The 16,080-nt window shown below is 43.6% G+C and overlaps 1 long non-coding RNA gene across 1 annotated transcript; it reads left to right on the forward strand.

The window, feature by feature from the left end:
- Nucleotides 1-5,244: 5,244 nt before the first annotated feature.
- On the forward strand, nucleotides 5,245-14,790 carry LOC134641833 (uncharacterized). The gene is made up of 3 exons (XR_010095578.1): nucleotides 5,245-7,561; nucleotides 14,452-14,588; nucleotides 14,689-14,790. It is a non-coding gene; the product is annotated as an uncharacterized LOC134641833 (long non-coding RNA).
- The last annotated feature ends 1,290 nt before the right edge of the window (nucleotides 14,791-16,080 follow it).

Below are 16,080 nucleotides of genomic sequence, written 5' to 3' on the forward strand. Positions count from 1 at the left end.
CTGCGCAGGACCCTCAGGCTCCCAGGCCTCTGGTAGAGGACCCAAGCTTGAAGGACAGACCGCCCGCAGGGAGGGGACTTTTTTAAATTTATATATTCATAAAAAGAAATTCCCCTCTCAACTCTGCGGGCAGTCTGTCCTTCACACCTACAGGCCAGTGGACACTCTGGTCGTGTCCAAATTCATGGGCTGCATCCTCCTGAGGACCGGGCCTTCGCAATCTAAGTGGGCCGGGTCCTCAGACGGTCGGGTAGGCCGGAAGTAAACGGCAGTGAAATTGGACGGTCCAGCCTTCTGATTAACGTCACCGCTGTCTCGGTGGAGTTTAATAAACTCGGCCGTCTGCTCCTTGCTATATAAAATATAACAGGACACTGGAGTAAATTCTCGACCGTCTCACACTTCTGTTTAATCAGTTTTCTGTTTGACGTTTAGTCAGCTGTATAAAAACCGAGGAACCCACTCGGGGGATTAATAAAGTTTTATTTTATCTAATCTAATCTAATAACTTTAATCTCAGCCAAACCGATTTACTCACGAACAAACAAAACACTGTAAAAGCCCAACAATAGCATTTTTAGGTTGTCTCAGGTACTTCTATATTACGTTTAACCCGAGTAGCGAAAGTCCGCGGTGATCTGAACATGATGTGCCGGGAGTTGTGCCGTTCTCGGCGGCTCCAGTGACCCTCGAGCTCCCGGCTCGCTATCGAGCTGGTGGGTAACAGACGTCTCCGAAAACGTCGAAGCACTTTTCCAAATATGCGATATCTTGATAAACCGAGCAGATATTTGATGTTTACACAGCTACTTTCTCGCCTGAAAATATGTTAAAAGTTTATTTTGTGACCCAGAAAAATTAATAAGAGTAATTTTAAAACGTAGTACCGGCCGCCATTACCGGAAACTAGAGTTTGGCTGGGCCGCGCTATGAATTCTGGGATATGGTGGGCAAAGAAGGATACACCAGACCCATCCTCAAATTCGGAGAAAATGAGGACCCATTTGTCGGCTGCATTCGGAGCAGCCTATGAATTTGGACAGCCTTCGGCGCGTCGCTGTGACGTAATCGGTCTACAAATGCGGCCTCAGGAGGAGGCAGCCCATGAATTTGGACACGACCTCTTTCAGTGATGAGGATGTACACATCCTGGACAGGGAGGAACTGACCCCAGACGCTGCGATTGAGCTAGCGGGCCACGCTACATTCAGAGCAGACAGGAACAAAGAGTCCGGAGCAGGTCTGCTAGTGTATGTGAACAATAACTGGTGCACCAACAACACAGTTAAAGTCGTGCACTGCTGCCCGGACATAGAGTACATGATAGCTAAGTGTAGACCGCACAGCGATCACAATAATAGCAGTTTATGTGCCGCTGCAAGCTAATGCTAAGTCAGCCATGGAGCTACTCCAGCACTCCATTAATAAACAGCGAACAACACACCCGGACTGCGCTGTGATCGTGGCGGGAGATTTTAACCACGCAAACCTGAAATCTGTCCCGCCTGGATTCTTTAAAAACGAGAGCTTTCCGACGAGGGAAAACAACACACTGGACCAAGTCTGCACCAACATCCCAGATGCTTACAAGGCCACCTCCCTGCCTCATCTCGGACTCTCTGACCATCTCTCTCTGTCCCTGATCCCTGCTTACAGACCTCTAATTCAAAGACAAAAACATCTGCAAAAACAGTACGAGTGTGGACCGTGGAAGCCACCACGGCCCTACGGGACTGTTTTGATAACACGAATTGGAGTGTATTTGCAGAAGGATCAGACTTGAGGGCCACACATCTGCCGTACTCTCATACATCAGCTTCTGTAGTGAGAGTGCAACAACAACAAAGACTGTTACAGCGTTCCCGAACCAGAAGCCATGGCTCAACAGCGAGGTGCGAGCTCTACTAAGAGCACAGAACAGCGCCTTCAAATCAGGACACCAACAAGTCTACAAAGAGGCACGCCAACCTCTGCTTAAAGGCATAAAAGAAGCCAAGCGCAAATACAAACAGCGCATCGAGGAACACTTTAACACAAACATGTGGCAGGGGATCAAGACACTCACTGACTACAAGGACAGTCGCACACAAACAAACTCCCGCACATCACCTAAAGCTCGGCATACACTGTGCGATTTTTTTCAGTCGCATTATTCAGCTCCTGCTCGAACTGTACGATTGAATCGCAGGGGTTAGAAGTTCGTAGGTCACGATGTAGGGTCTCACACTATACGGCCAGATGCTCTGATGCCACCTAAGTGCTCTAGTGATGTGTCGGTCGTGAACGAAACGGCTCTTAGAGCCGACTCTTTGAAGTGAACGACGCGAGCCGGCTCCTTATTGGGAGCTGTGGGGTTTTTTCTTTCTCTCACCCTCTCTCTCTCTCGCATTTTTTTCCGCTTCACTCCGCACACGAGCCTTGTGCTTTGCACTGGGAAGAGGGGGGAGGGGCGGTAGTTACACTCGCAGTAGCACAGGAACAGAGCGGGAGGGAGAGAGAGAGAGCCAGGGACAACAACGTCACATTAGAAAGGTATAGTAATCAGAAGCGGTTTTTGATATGCGCGACACGGGCATTTTTAAAAATTAAAAAAAATAGCTCGTACTCATGCTGCCCCGACATCAGCCAGCGCATATTGGGAATGTCACAGGCACCGATCTGTTTTCTATCGCCCATTTGCTGGGAGTAAGGGCGCCCTCCGTTTGCGAGGTGCGCCTGCTGCTTGCGGCACAGGGAGGAGAGGGCGGGGCGGCGGGGGATTCACTGTCTGGCTGGAGCAGCGTCTAATAACCAACTCACAAAATAAAACATAATAAAAACAAACCAACAACACGAAAACAGCAGACATTATGATACAGACTTATAATTTGCACCGATGTTTTTTCAAAATTCTAAAAGTGAGCGCGAGAGCCCTCGGTGCGCCTGCGCGCTGCTGAAGTCAAAGTAAACTTTATTGTCATCTCCGCTACATACAGTCCAGTATATAGAGAGACGAGACGACGAGGCTCCAGTTACAGCAGTGCAAGTAAACAAACAATAAATATAAGAAGAGTAAGAAAATAAATCTACACTTTAGGACCAGGGGTAAAGGGATCAATAACAATTTATAATTTACAGTTTGAGGATTTAAAGTCTCACACACAACCCGTCGAAAGGGGAGGGGGCCTGGCTGCTTCCAAATAGAGCATATTTCATTCATAATGTTGTAAATCCAAGCCCATTATATATTCATGATTTGAATCCTGGGTTGTGCAAAATCCCAGAAATAAACCCAGACAAAGTGAATCTGTGAACTAAGGTGTAGGTCTGTTAGGTTATGTTGTGGTGATCCTCGAGTTGGGGGATTTGTGTTCATACTGGAGTGCAAAATTAAAACCAATGGAAGATGGACGAGAAAAGTTCAAAGCCATCAGGTGCTCAGTTTAGAAAAAGAGAAAAGAAGAGGAGGAGAAACGAGCAAAGATACAGGTAAGCAGATGTGTCATTGGATAATGGCAGGTCATCCTGAAACTATCAGAATCAGAATACTTTATTAATCCCTAAGGAAATTATGTGGGTTACAGTTGCTCCAAGAAGAAATGGTAAAAATAGTAACAGTAACAGACTAAACTCCAAACAATACATTATGTTACAGATTTTAATATTAATTAGTCATTGTTGATTTGTCCTGTTCTTATTGTATGATGAATTATGATGGCTGTTTGGTAGCTGTTTGCATACTATGCATACTCTCTCTCTCTTCATATGTGTGAGTGTGTGTGTGTGGGGGGGCACCAGAGCCAGTGTTCGCCCAGGGCGCCAAACAGGCTAGGACCGCCACTGATAGTAATCATCCACAACTATTTTCAGTTGCGGATGATAAAGGATTCAGAAAGTTTATTCATGCAGGCCCATATGACAGAGAATATGCATCTTCTTTTTGTTTTCATATTTTAATTTATATTTAATTGTGTTGTGGTTTGCAGTGTTTTGTGTTGTTTCACTTTAAATTTGTTTAAAAGGAAAAAGCTGAAAATTTAAATAGTTAAAAGTTGAAATGTGGTTTTTGTATTATATGATTTATTTATTACATTTTATGTGGAGTCAATAAATAAAAGTATATTTACGGTGGCTCCTAGAGACAAAACACGTACAAAACACAACAGAAGTGCTCCAGGATGCTAGGGGGCAGTGTTGAGCTTTTGTTACCTAGTGGCTACACAAGCCAGGAAGTACCAACGACCGGATTTGGTGTGTGGTAGTAACAGGTAAATGAACATTTTTTTTAAATTATTTGAATATATATGAGTGTTTGTGTATAAATACTAGGGGTGCAACAATACTCGTATCGATATTGAACCGTTCGATACAGTGATTTCGGTTCGGTACGCATATGTATCGAACAATACAAAATTTTTAATTTATTTTATCAACTTTTCTTCTGATGATGCTGTCTGTGTTGAGAGCTCAGTGGATCTGCGTTCGACTTATTCGCCTAGGCTGCACTGTCGAGCGCAGATCCACTGAGCACAGCGCAAGCTAGCGAGATAGAAGTTAAGCTCGTTGCAACATGGCAACTGCCTCAACGCTACCCGAAATTGAACCTCAGCCACCCTCATTCAGATCTGGCCTTTGGAACTATTTTGGTCTTCATGTGAAGTATGACCCTGATGGTAAGCGCGTCATGGACAAAAGTAAAACAGTATGTCGGATGTGCCACGCAATGCTCAATTACATGGGTGGGAACTACTGCGTTAGCGCAGTTTGATCGTTAAGGTGTTGACGCCGTCCAGCCCCACGCACGGGGCGATCCGCGGTAGCTCGTTAACGGAGATTTGCCATGTTATGGCGTTAACGTCATTTCAATGAGATTAACGCTGACAGCACTAGTGGGAACACAACGAATATGACTGCACATTTACTCCGACATCATCCTAGTGCAAAGACAAGTGGAAGCAGACAAAAACAACAAGCACGCATGCTACAAACTTTACCCGAGTCATTTAGACAGCCGTTAGCACATGATTCTCCTTATGGGGACCTGATATGTTTAATATGCTGCTGAGAGTATACCCCAGAAGAAGCGTATAGTATAGCTTTTATTTTGGAAAGAGCCATTTCTCTGTAATAAACTCTCTTTTTCCAAAGATGAGGGATTTCTCCATCAGATATTTATTTTTTTATTACTTTGTTGTTTCAGCAACATTAAATTTAAAAACTGTACTTTTGAGTTAAAATATATATTTATAATTTTAATAAATGAAAAATTAAAAAGGCATGAACATTTTTTTTGTATCGAAAAAATATCGAACCGTGACACCAAAGTATCGAACCGAACCGAACCGTGAATTTTGTGTATCGTTGCACCCCTAATAAATACACAAACAATACACATATTCTTTCAATTGTGTAATTTAAGTGATCTAGGTAGCTTTGTTTTGGAAGTTCAGTTAATGCTAGAAATGTGTACAATGCGCGACACATGATGAAGACGAAACTCGGCCCGTCCCCAAAACGGTTGCACGACTGAAAAATTGTCTCAAAATGAGCCAAAAATCGCACAGTGTATGCCCAGCTTTACCTGACACCCTAAACCAGTTCTTTGCCCGTTTTGACTAACTGATGGGAGTGTTTGAAGTAAAGTCAGACATATTGATTTCTAAGCTCAGCAATGACGTGCTCGGTTTTTTTTTCTTATAAAGTACAGAAGAGCGACTTTTTTTAAAAATATTTAATTTGCTTCAGCAGTTGAAATTACAAGTTACAGACGTCGATGTGAAACCAGCAGTCTGCTTCACACAAAGATGACCCTCAGGGCGGGCAATTCAGTTCAATACTACAACAAAAACAACTATTATTGTGACTGTCGTCTTCTAGGAAGCGACGTGGCGCTCCTCCCTTGCATATCTTCTCCTCTCTGACCTCGTCTCGGTCAGACATGAACCAGAACATGACCCAGAAAAAATATCACCCTGACTTTAACCAGTTATGTGTAAGCATGTTTGCAAAAATCCCTTCTTCTTTTCAATTCAATTGAATTTTATTTACACAGCGCCAAATCACAACAACAGTCGCCTCAAGGCGCTTCATATTGTAAAGTATATCGTACAATAATAGATACAGAGAAAAACCCAACAATCATATGACCCCCTATGAGCAAGCACTTTGGCGACAGTGGGAAGGAAAAACTCCCTTTTAACAGGAAGAAACCTCCGGCAGAACCAGGCTCAGGGAGGGGCGGGGCCATCTGCTGTGATCGGTTGGTGTGAGAGAAGGAAGACAGGATAAAGACATGCTGTGGAAGAGAGACAGAGATTAATAACAGGTATGATTCAATGCAGAGAGGTCTATTAACACATACTGAGTGAAGAAGAAACACTCAATGCATCATGGGAATCCCCCAGCAGTCTACACCTATTGCAGCATAACTAAGGGAGGATTCAGGGTCACCTGGTCCAGCCCTAACTATATGCTTTAGTAAAAAGGAAAGTTTGAAGCCTAATCTTAAAAGTAGAGATAGTGTCTGTCTCCTGAATCCAAACTGGAAGCTGGTTCCACAGAAGAGGGGCCTGAAAACTGAAGGCTCTGCCTCCCATTCTACTTTTAAATACTCTAGGAACAACAAGTAAGCCTGCAGTGTGAGAGCGAAGTGCTCTAATAGGGTGATATGGTACTACAAGGTCATTAAGATAAGATGGGGCCTGATTATTTAAGACCTATAGAGAAATATCTTTGACACTGTTTCAGTTATTATGTTACATGTTTGATTTTGTATAGTATGTTGGTAGAGAATATATGCTGCGTGTTTAATTTGTGTCGGGTAAGAAAACATCACAGCACATGTGTGGTAGCAGGTTAGAAACACAGCAGAGAAACAGCTTTAGTGAAGGTTACAAATGATCTTCTTATGGCCTCTGACAGTGGACTCATCTCTGTGCTTGTCCTGCTAGACCTCAGTGCAGCGTTCCATACTGCCGACCATAATATCCTATTAGAGCGATTAGAGCGCGCTGTAGGTATTACAGGTACTGCACTGCAGTGGTTTGTATCATATCTATCTAATAGACTCCAATTTGTGCATGTAAATGGAGAGTCCTCTTCACACACTGAGGTTAATTATGGAGTTCCACAGGGTTCAGTGCTAGTGTAACATAGTTAAATAGAGTCAAAGTTAAATCCCGCTAAATGGGACATTGGCGCCACCTACTGTTGTAAAAGTCACCCTGCAACATTCAAAAAGGGCAAGGGATTCTGGGTAATCCTCAGAATAATGGAGGATTCCCGCGAGGTAAGGAATGCGCAAATGTCGTGGGGAAGAAAAATCATATTGCAGGTTGTTAAAGTAATACAATCTGACCCGATTATTTTTGTTGTTTATACATCATTTGTTGCGGGTCATTTCTCCAGTCTTTATGTTGAATTGAGTGCACGTTTATGTGAGATTTCTTTATTGGGAAGAGAGGAAAAAAATGGGAGCATAGTTAGCTAACTCTGTTGTTGCTTTCCCATTTAGATCTTGTGCTGCTCACCCACGCCATTAAAAGAGAGCATTCTAACCACTGCCTTTTTGTTGTGAATGCAGGTATGTGACTGTGCCACACTGTTTAGAGAATTCACATTGTTTCATGTACAGCTTTGAAATATATTTCTATATTCCTTTCATTTGGGAAATTTAACATGCAATGTTAATATTGTTGAGGTTTTTCTATTTTGGTTGTATAAATTTACCACTATACGATCACACTGCAAGGGATTCTGGGTAATCCTCAGAATAATGGAGGATTCCCGCGAGATCTTGTGCTGCTTGCCCACGCCATTAAAAGAGAGCATTCTAACCATTGCCTTTTTGTTGTGAATGCAGACCAGAGAAGACACTACACAGAGGTCACACTAGGACCAATTCTGTTTACATTATACATGCTTCCCTTAGGCAGCATCATTAGAAGACATAGCATACATTTACACTGCTATGCTGATGACACCCAGCTCTATCTATCCATGAAGCCAGATAACACACACCAATGAGTTAAACTGCAGGAATGTCTTAAAGACATAAAGACCTGGATGGCCGCTAACTTTCTGCTTCTTAATTCAGATCAAACGGAGGTTATTGTACTCGGCCCTGAAAATCTTAGAAATATGGTATCTAACCAGATTCTTACTCTTACCAACCACTATTTTTTTCTGGTAACAGGCAGATCTGAAACAAACAGAAACATGTTTTTGTTTTTTTAAACTGACAGTCAACTTTACATATATAGTGTTGTTTGTTGGTTTATTTGTTTTGGCTATGATACCTGCCCACATACACGTCTGCTAACACATTAACCTCCCCTCACAGTACACTCCTCCGGCCTTAGTCGGTGACAGTGTTGTCTTTAACCCTGGTAGAAGCCCCAGCCCTTGAAGCAGGAGTGACTGAAGCAGCTGCGTGAAAGGACTCGCTTTTTAATCACCATGTTAGAAGCTGTTAAAAGCACCATCTCAAGTTTGTCTTTGGCAATTTAGTTTAAAAATCCTCAGAAATCATCATTAAACAGTATAAAAGAAATGTGGATGAAAACCTGCAGCATTCACCTGTGTTTAAAGTATCCTCTGTAATTTTCAATATACAAAAAAAGCTGCTTCACTGGTTATGTTCACTCTGTGCATTGGCAGTGCTGGAAGCGGTAAGGAAACATCCCGCATGGCTGCAAAAACGTGTGGTTTAGCTGCATATCTCATTTCTGCTCTCTCTTAATGTTTTCCTCTTTGTCTTCACTGTCTGAGCATCTTTACACTTCTCACACTTCATCATCATCATCATCAACAACTTCCTTTTTCTGACTCCTTGTGTGACTGAATCAACCAATCAGACTCTTGGTTTTAGCCTGAGGTACATGTGTTGAAACCACAAGTGGTTTTGAAACTGCTTTGAAAGGTGCACATGCAAACATTCAGACATGTAAATATGTAAATAATAAAACATGTGAACACTAAATATAAACCAGTAAATACAGTCCCGATCAAAAGTTTAAAACCATTTGAAAAATGGCAAAAACTCCTATTTTGCATGGTTGGATCTTAACAAGGTTCCAAGTAGAGCGTGGTGGGGAGTGAGACAAAACAGTTTTGAGCATGCGATTTATTGAAAACAATGCTTAAACTGAAACAGCTGATCAAAAGTTGAGGACCACACCTCCAAAAAAAAAACCCAAAACAGAAATCAAAGTTCCAAACATGAGCTCAGTAATGAGTAGCTCCACCGTTACAGAAAACACCTCAGGTGGGATCTGCTTGTCCTGTCAGTAACATTGGAAACCATCAAGACCATCAAGGTTACATTTGTTCTCATTAGAGAATAAAACTTTCTTCCACCTTTCAGTGTCCCATGTTTGGGTCTTACTGCGTCCCACCTCAGCAGCGATGGCGCGCTGTGAGAGACCGTGCTTATGCAGTTCAACAATGACCACGTTCAAAAACGAAACCTTTTTTGCCTTTGTCATCAGAAAGTCATGATAGTTTGACAACCTGACAGAAAATAACAATGAATCCACATTTTTGCACAGATTTGAACTTTTAAAGGCATGTGGACCTAAACTTTGGATCAGCTGTAAAACAGCCTGTTTCAGTTTAAGCGTTGTTTCCAATAAATAACATCCTCGAAAAAAGACTTTGTCTCCCTCACATTTCTTCTTGTTGCAGTTTGAAGCTCTATTGGAACCTTGTTAAGATCCAACCATGCAAAATAGGAGTTTTATCCATTTCTCAAGTGGTTTTAAACATTTAGTCGGGACTGTATGTATACAGTCATCTCTGTAAACACTGACAAAAATCTTTGTATGCTAACTGAAATATGAATTAACTTCCTCTAAAACAGTTTGCTTATTTTCTAACTTTTAAATCAGATATACACAGAAATACGTATCATTGGTGCAGATCCTAAATTGAACTGAATTGAATTGAAACACAGAGTCAGGAGATACTCAGCCATGAGGGACGGCATGAAGCACTGAGACAAAGTAAAACATAATGCATAAACCTCCAAAAGTTGAATCTGTTCATCTGGACGTAGCGTTTTGTGGGAGAAACGTTTCGTCACTCATCCAAGTGACTTCTTCAGTCTCAGCTGACTGCAGGTTTCCCCAAACCTTATAAACAGTACATTTGCATAATGACTGAAACCAGCCCACTGAAGGAACAATGGGCTGTGAGGTCAGTTCCTTTATCATAATTATGCAAATTCCCATGACCATTGATCAACAACCACTGACCAAAACCCACTGATCAAAGAACACTGATCAATGGCCATGAGTCCCATTCACAGAGAGTTGGGGAATGGCTGCAATCACAGCATTGTAAGATGGTGACAGATGTACCCTTAGGCCCCCTCCTCGATTCAGAGATGGTCTTTCCCTTTTCATGTAAATGGCCTCCTTGACTCCGCCCTCAAACCAGCGTTCCTCCCTGTCCAGGATGTGTACATCCTCATCATTGAAAGAGTGTCCACTGGCCTGTAGGTGTAAATAGACTGCAGAGTCCTGGCCTGACGAGGTAGCTCTTCTGTGTTGTAGCCAGAGGTTGTTTGGTTTCCCCGATGTATAAATCCTGGCAATCCTCCTGGCACTTAACAGCGTACACTATGTTACTCTGTTTGTGTCGGGGGACCCGATCCTTGGGGTGGACCAGTTTTTCTCAGGACGTACTACAATTCACGGATCACATTAACTCGGTGGACCGACACATCAAATTCACCAGGGAGGATATGAAAAGTGGCAGGTTAGCCTTCTTAGACTGTGAGATTTCCATCAGTAATGGGGGACATCTAAAAGCTGACGTGTACCGTAAACCTACACATACGGATCAGTATCTAAGGTTTGACTCTCATCATCCACTGGAGCACAAACTGGGCGTCATCAGGACGCTACAACACAGAGCGAACACCATCCCCACTGACACAGCGGCCAGGGAGGCAGAAGAACATCAAGAAGGCCCTGAGTAAATGTGGTTATCCCAGCTGGACTTTTGTCAAAGCTGGGAAGGCACCTAAAGAAAGCTCCAGCCGATCCAGGAGAGAAGGACAACTGCTGCCCAAGCGAAAACCTGTAGTGATCCCATATGTGTCAGGAGTATCGGAGCAGTTGAGACGCATTTTTTCTAAACACCGGGTCTCTGTGGCTTTTAAACCCCAAAACACGCTGCGCCAAAAACTGGTCCACCCCAAGGATCGGGTCCCCCGACACAAACAGAGTAACATAGTGTACGCTGTTAAGTGCCAGGAGGATTGCCAGGATTTATACATCGGGGAAACCAAACAACCTCTGGCTAAGAGGATGGCACAACACAGAAGAGCAACCTCGTCAGGCCAGGACTCTGCAGTCTATTTACACCTACAGGCCAGTGGACACTCTTTCAATGATGAGGATGTAACATCCTGGACAGGGAGGAACGCTGGTTTGAGCACGGAGTCAAGGAGGCCATTTACGTGAAAAGGGAAAGACCATCTCTGAATCGAGGAGGGGGCCTAAGGGTACATCTGTCACCATCTTACAATGCTGTGATTGCAGCCATTCCCCAACTCTCTGTGAATGGGACTCATGGCCATTGATCAGTGTTCTTTGATCAGTGGGTTTTGGTCAGTGGTTGTTGATCAATGGTCATGGGAATTTGCATAATTATGATTAAGGAACTGACCTCCCAGCCCATTGTTCCTTCAGTGGGCTGGTTTCAGTCATTATGCAAATGTACTGTTTATAAGATTGAAACCTGCAGTCAGCTGAGACTGAAGAAGTCACTTGGATGAGTGACGAAACATTTCTCCCACAAAACGCTACGTCCAGATGAACAGATTCAACTTTTGGAGATTTACTTTCCTGGATGATTGAGAATGCATCAAGACGTAATGCATAAACAAAAATAACTAAAATAAGCCAGGAAGTAACTAACAATTGCAGAAGTAAACACACATCTGCACACAGCAACACTGAGGACTGGGAACTCCAAAACAAACAAAAATAATCACAAACCAAAAACTCTAATAGTAACCAAAACCACTGAAGCACAGAGCCCTGGGACTGAGCCCCATCCTATCGTTTAGTATGAGCTCATACCAAGTGAGTACCAGGGGCATCACCTTTGAAGTCGTTCTCCTGCACAGTGCCATCAGCACCCTGCTGAAAAATATCCAGAGGAAGCACACGTAGTGCTGGGAAACTGTGCTGCATGCAGGAAAGTCCACTCCAACGTTAAACAAGGATACAGGGCAATACCAACATCCCGGGATTGTAATAGGAAATTTCTCATTTTAAGTGCTTATGTGCATGCTCAGCTGTGACATGGTAGGGGAAAATTTCGACATCGACAGTTGAAGAAAATAACCGCTCTTATATGCTTCTGCTTTGCTATATAAAGTTTTCAGACGCAGCTGAAATGAGGAAGTGTGCTATTGGTGTGGGATGTGTGAGACAGAGTGCAGAGCTAAGACAGGGGTTGTGAAAAGGTTGTGCCATTGGTCTGTGTGCCAAAAGGTGAGGAAATCGCACTTGACCTGTAGAATGAGGTGCTAGCTGTCTGTTTTCAAACATGCTGGGGAGACCGCGGAGCCTGAAAGAGGAAGTAGCTGTACAGAGATAAATAAGCGCTGTGAGCCCTGAGTGCTCAGAGCTCACATGACTGTGTTAACCTTCTGTTTGCGCTCACATGTGCGTGGTTATAAAGGTATTGATGACAGCTAACCGTGTCTGCAAACTCTGTGTTAATCAAAATAGGGGGCAGGCTGGTTCTGTTTTCTAAGCAGGGGTCTCGTTCACTGACAGTCTCCACTGTCTCAGCTGTAGGTATGCAAGTGAAGAGAGAGACCACATCAGAGGACTCTGTGGTTTCATCTGGACCAAGTTCCTGGACCTTGTTGCTGAAGTTCAGTTTTATTTATACAGTGGTGCTTTATAAGGTCGACCCTACAATAACACACACAGAGAAAAACACAACAATCATATGACCCCCTATGAGCAGGGATGGGTATTGATAAGATTTTCACGATTCAGATTCCATTTTCGATTCTGTTTAACGATTCGATTCTTTATCGATTCTTTATCGATTCTTTTTAAAAAAGGAGAACACTGAGGTCGATTAGCTTAGAACTTTGTTTTATATCTTCTCTTTGAACAGACAGAAATTTAGGAGTAACATGGCCTTACAAACCCAACAGTGAGATCTTAAGAGATCCACAGCCTACGGCTCTTCAATGGGGTGTCACAGGGTCCCCAGGAAAAAAAATTGTAAATGTAAAACAATAAAATAAATATTCTTCTGTAGCAATAACAAAGTATAACATAAATTATTCTGTAGCAATTACACAAGAATATCCAGTAATGTCCCTGCCTACAATTAAACACATTCACTTACTGAAAATCGGGGGCATCTGCTGTGGCAAACGGGTGCAAGCCTTTGACCACAAACTTAGTCACTGCTCGGTGACATTCTGGCCTGAAAGGAGACGCTACCGGTAGACTGCAGCGAGAACTGCCAGCATCTGAGCCAGCCAGACTCTGTCTGTCTCATCATGGTCACCTAAACGCACAGTAATGGCAGGTTTTGTAATAAGGCAGATCGCGCTAACATAATATGCACTGTTAGTTGATTATTTACCTGCCGCATTAACGGGAGAGGACGTGCAAACGTTACCGCTGCTGCTGGGTTGAGATTCACGAGTCCAGAGTGGAATTAAAAACACGACATTCATTTAAGGTCATCGCGTGTTTTGTGAGCAAATGCTTTTGCATATTCGTAGTGTTTCCTCCTTAAATGAAATATCTACTTTGCAAGTATTGCAAGTTGCCCTGTTGTCATCCGTTCTCGTAAAGTATAACCAAACTTTTGAGCGTTTGAGCCGCCATGTTTCCTGCCAGGTAAATGATGCTCCGCAACGTGGTGACGTCATTCGGAGCGACTGGAATCGATAAGGGAATCGTTTGCAAAAATGGCAAACAATTCCAAGGAATTGAAACAGTGGGAACCGGTTCTCAACAAGAACCGGGTTTCGATACCCATCCCTACCTATGAGCAAAGCTCCCTTTTAACAGGAAGAAACCTCCGGCAGAACCAGGCTCAGGGAGGGGCGGGGCCATCTGCTGCGACCGGTTGGGGTGCTGAATGCTGAAGCCGAAGCGCACAGTGACAATAACATTGTGTATATAAAATAAATATAAAATAAAAAGCAAAAATGTGAGTTTGTGAGTCGTGTCAGGTCCTTTGGTTACAATCAGTGACGGTCCACTACCACCACAGCACTGATGCAGCGTGGACACTCGCTCTTTCATGTTCTCCCAGTTTTCCTCGGCTCTGATTCAACATGTTTGATGATTTGTTTCTCTTTATGTAAACAAAAACATTTCCACCATCAGGATGTTTTCCCCTCCAGCTCCAGACTAAAATCACTGATGTGAGAAAACCACATCACTGTTTTTAAACTGATTTCTGTGTTGTGTTGTAAAGCTGCCGTCCACCAGGGGGAGCTGCAGCTCCTGCACACCAGCCTGGACCCACACACATATCTGAGGCCTGTAAAGACAACATGCTGAAATCACGTCAGACCTATCTTAATGAAGGTGACACAGCTGAGCCAGTCAGAGGTAAATAACATCTTTATGTGCTGTTTATGATTTTTGGTCATTTAACTTTGCATTTCAATTACAGTAATACAAATGCTCTCTTTCAAACCTCACTTGTTAGATCCTGTATAGCGGGTATCCTCGGTATACCCTCTGACACCACCACATCTGTCCACAACACACACTTAAAAGGATACGGGGTCCCCTGACCCCCTTATAACAGCCCCTGGCCCCACACCAGGGATTCTTGCTTTCTACCCATGAAGATCACAAGTCCTGACCCAGGAAAATTCACTTAACTGTTCACTGCACTGTTAAGTGAGGAGGAGTGAGGAGAGAAGCAGCGGTCAACTTGGGAATTGTGGTGAATGACAGAGGCTCAGCAGGCAGCACTTCACGTGGTTTCTCCATAAAAACGCCATCGTCGCAGCCGGGCACAAAACCAAGTCTGCTCTCCTTCTGAGGGTGACTGAGAGCTTTTTCTACACGGCCACTCTGATCGCCAACAGCGTGATTGAAAGATGGTGAGCAGCTAGGAATATAATTGCTTATCAGTGCTCTCTTTCAAATCTGTTATGCTTCCTTCAGGATTTGCTAGATTAGCGGAGAGCATCTGCCACTATTAAAGTGTATTTAGCTGCTAGTTCAGCCTGTCATACTGGCTTTGGAATTGCACCAGTTGGCCGACATCTCTGAGAAGGTTTAAGAACAGGACCCACAGATTGAGGCCTACTGGTGAGCCTGTTGTTGCTCACACATAGACAGGACTGAGGGGTTTGTGTCCTGGGCTCACTCTCATAGAGGGAAGCCTGTCACAGCGGTGGTTATCACACTGGGTGGAAGAGGCTACTGTGATGGTGTGCAAGTCCCAGGACTGCAGCCTCGTGGGGCCTTTGGGAGCGTTTCTGTGGGACACATCTGCACACGCCGACCATGATTGTGTCACATTAATAGCTTTTATATATGTGGTATCGTAAGGAATTATTTGTTTATATATTTGTACACGTAGGCATAACAGTTATTATTTACAGGTACAGACATCTTGACTTCATGTTTATTTTGCTGAAGAAACACAGGATTGTGTGAAGCATGTGTGTTACTTTGAACTGACTGAAGGGCCTAAAGCGTTTGTGTTTATGTTTGTAGTTTTCACAGTGTTCAAAAAATGCAGCAAAGCGCCCGTCTTGAAGAAGCCATGCCTGTGTTGTGGAGCTACAGTGATGATGCTCCATGTGACTGCACCCTCACTCACACTCTCAGTCCTTAGTGTGGGCTCCTACAGACACGCAGACCTTTGGAAGCGCTAACCTGCCTGGGTCGAGGAGTTACAGGCTTTGGTGTACGTAATCCAGGAGTGGCAGTTTCCCACAGCAAGATACTGAGTGCTGTTTGAAAGAGAAGGTTGGTTACTTGCATAACACCGGTTCTCTGAAAACCGAGTGAGCTATCTCACCAAACTGCCCTACCTGCATGGGCAGAGGGCTGGGGATCCCCGTGTTCTTTGAAGTGATTG

The sequence above is a fragment of the Pelmatolapia mariae genome, linkage group LG14 (genome assembly GCF_036321145.2).
Source record: "Pelmatolapia mariae isolate MD_Pm_ZW linkage group LG14, Pm_UMD_F_2, whole genome shotgun sequence".
Taxonomy (NCBI): Eukaryota; Metazoa; Chordata; class Actinopteri; order Cichliformes; family Cichlidae; genus Pelmatolapia; species Pelmatolapia mariae.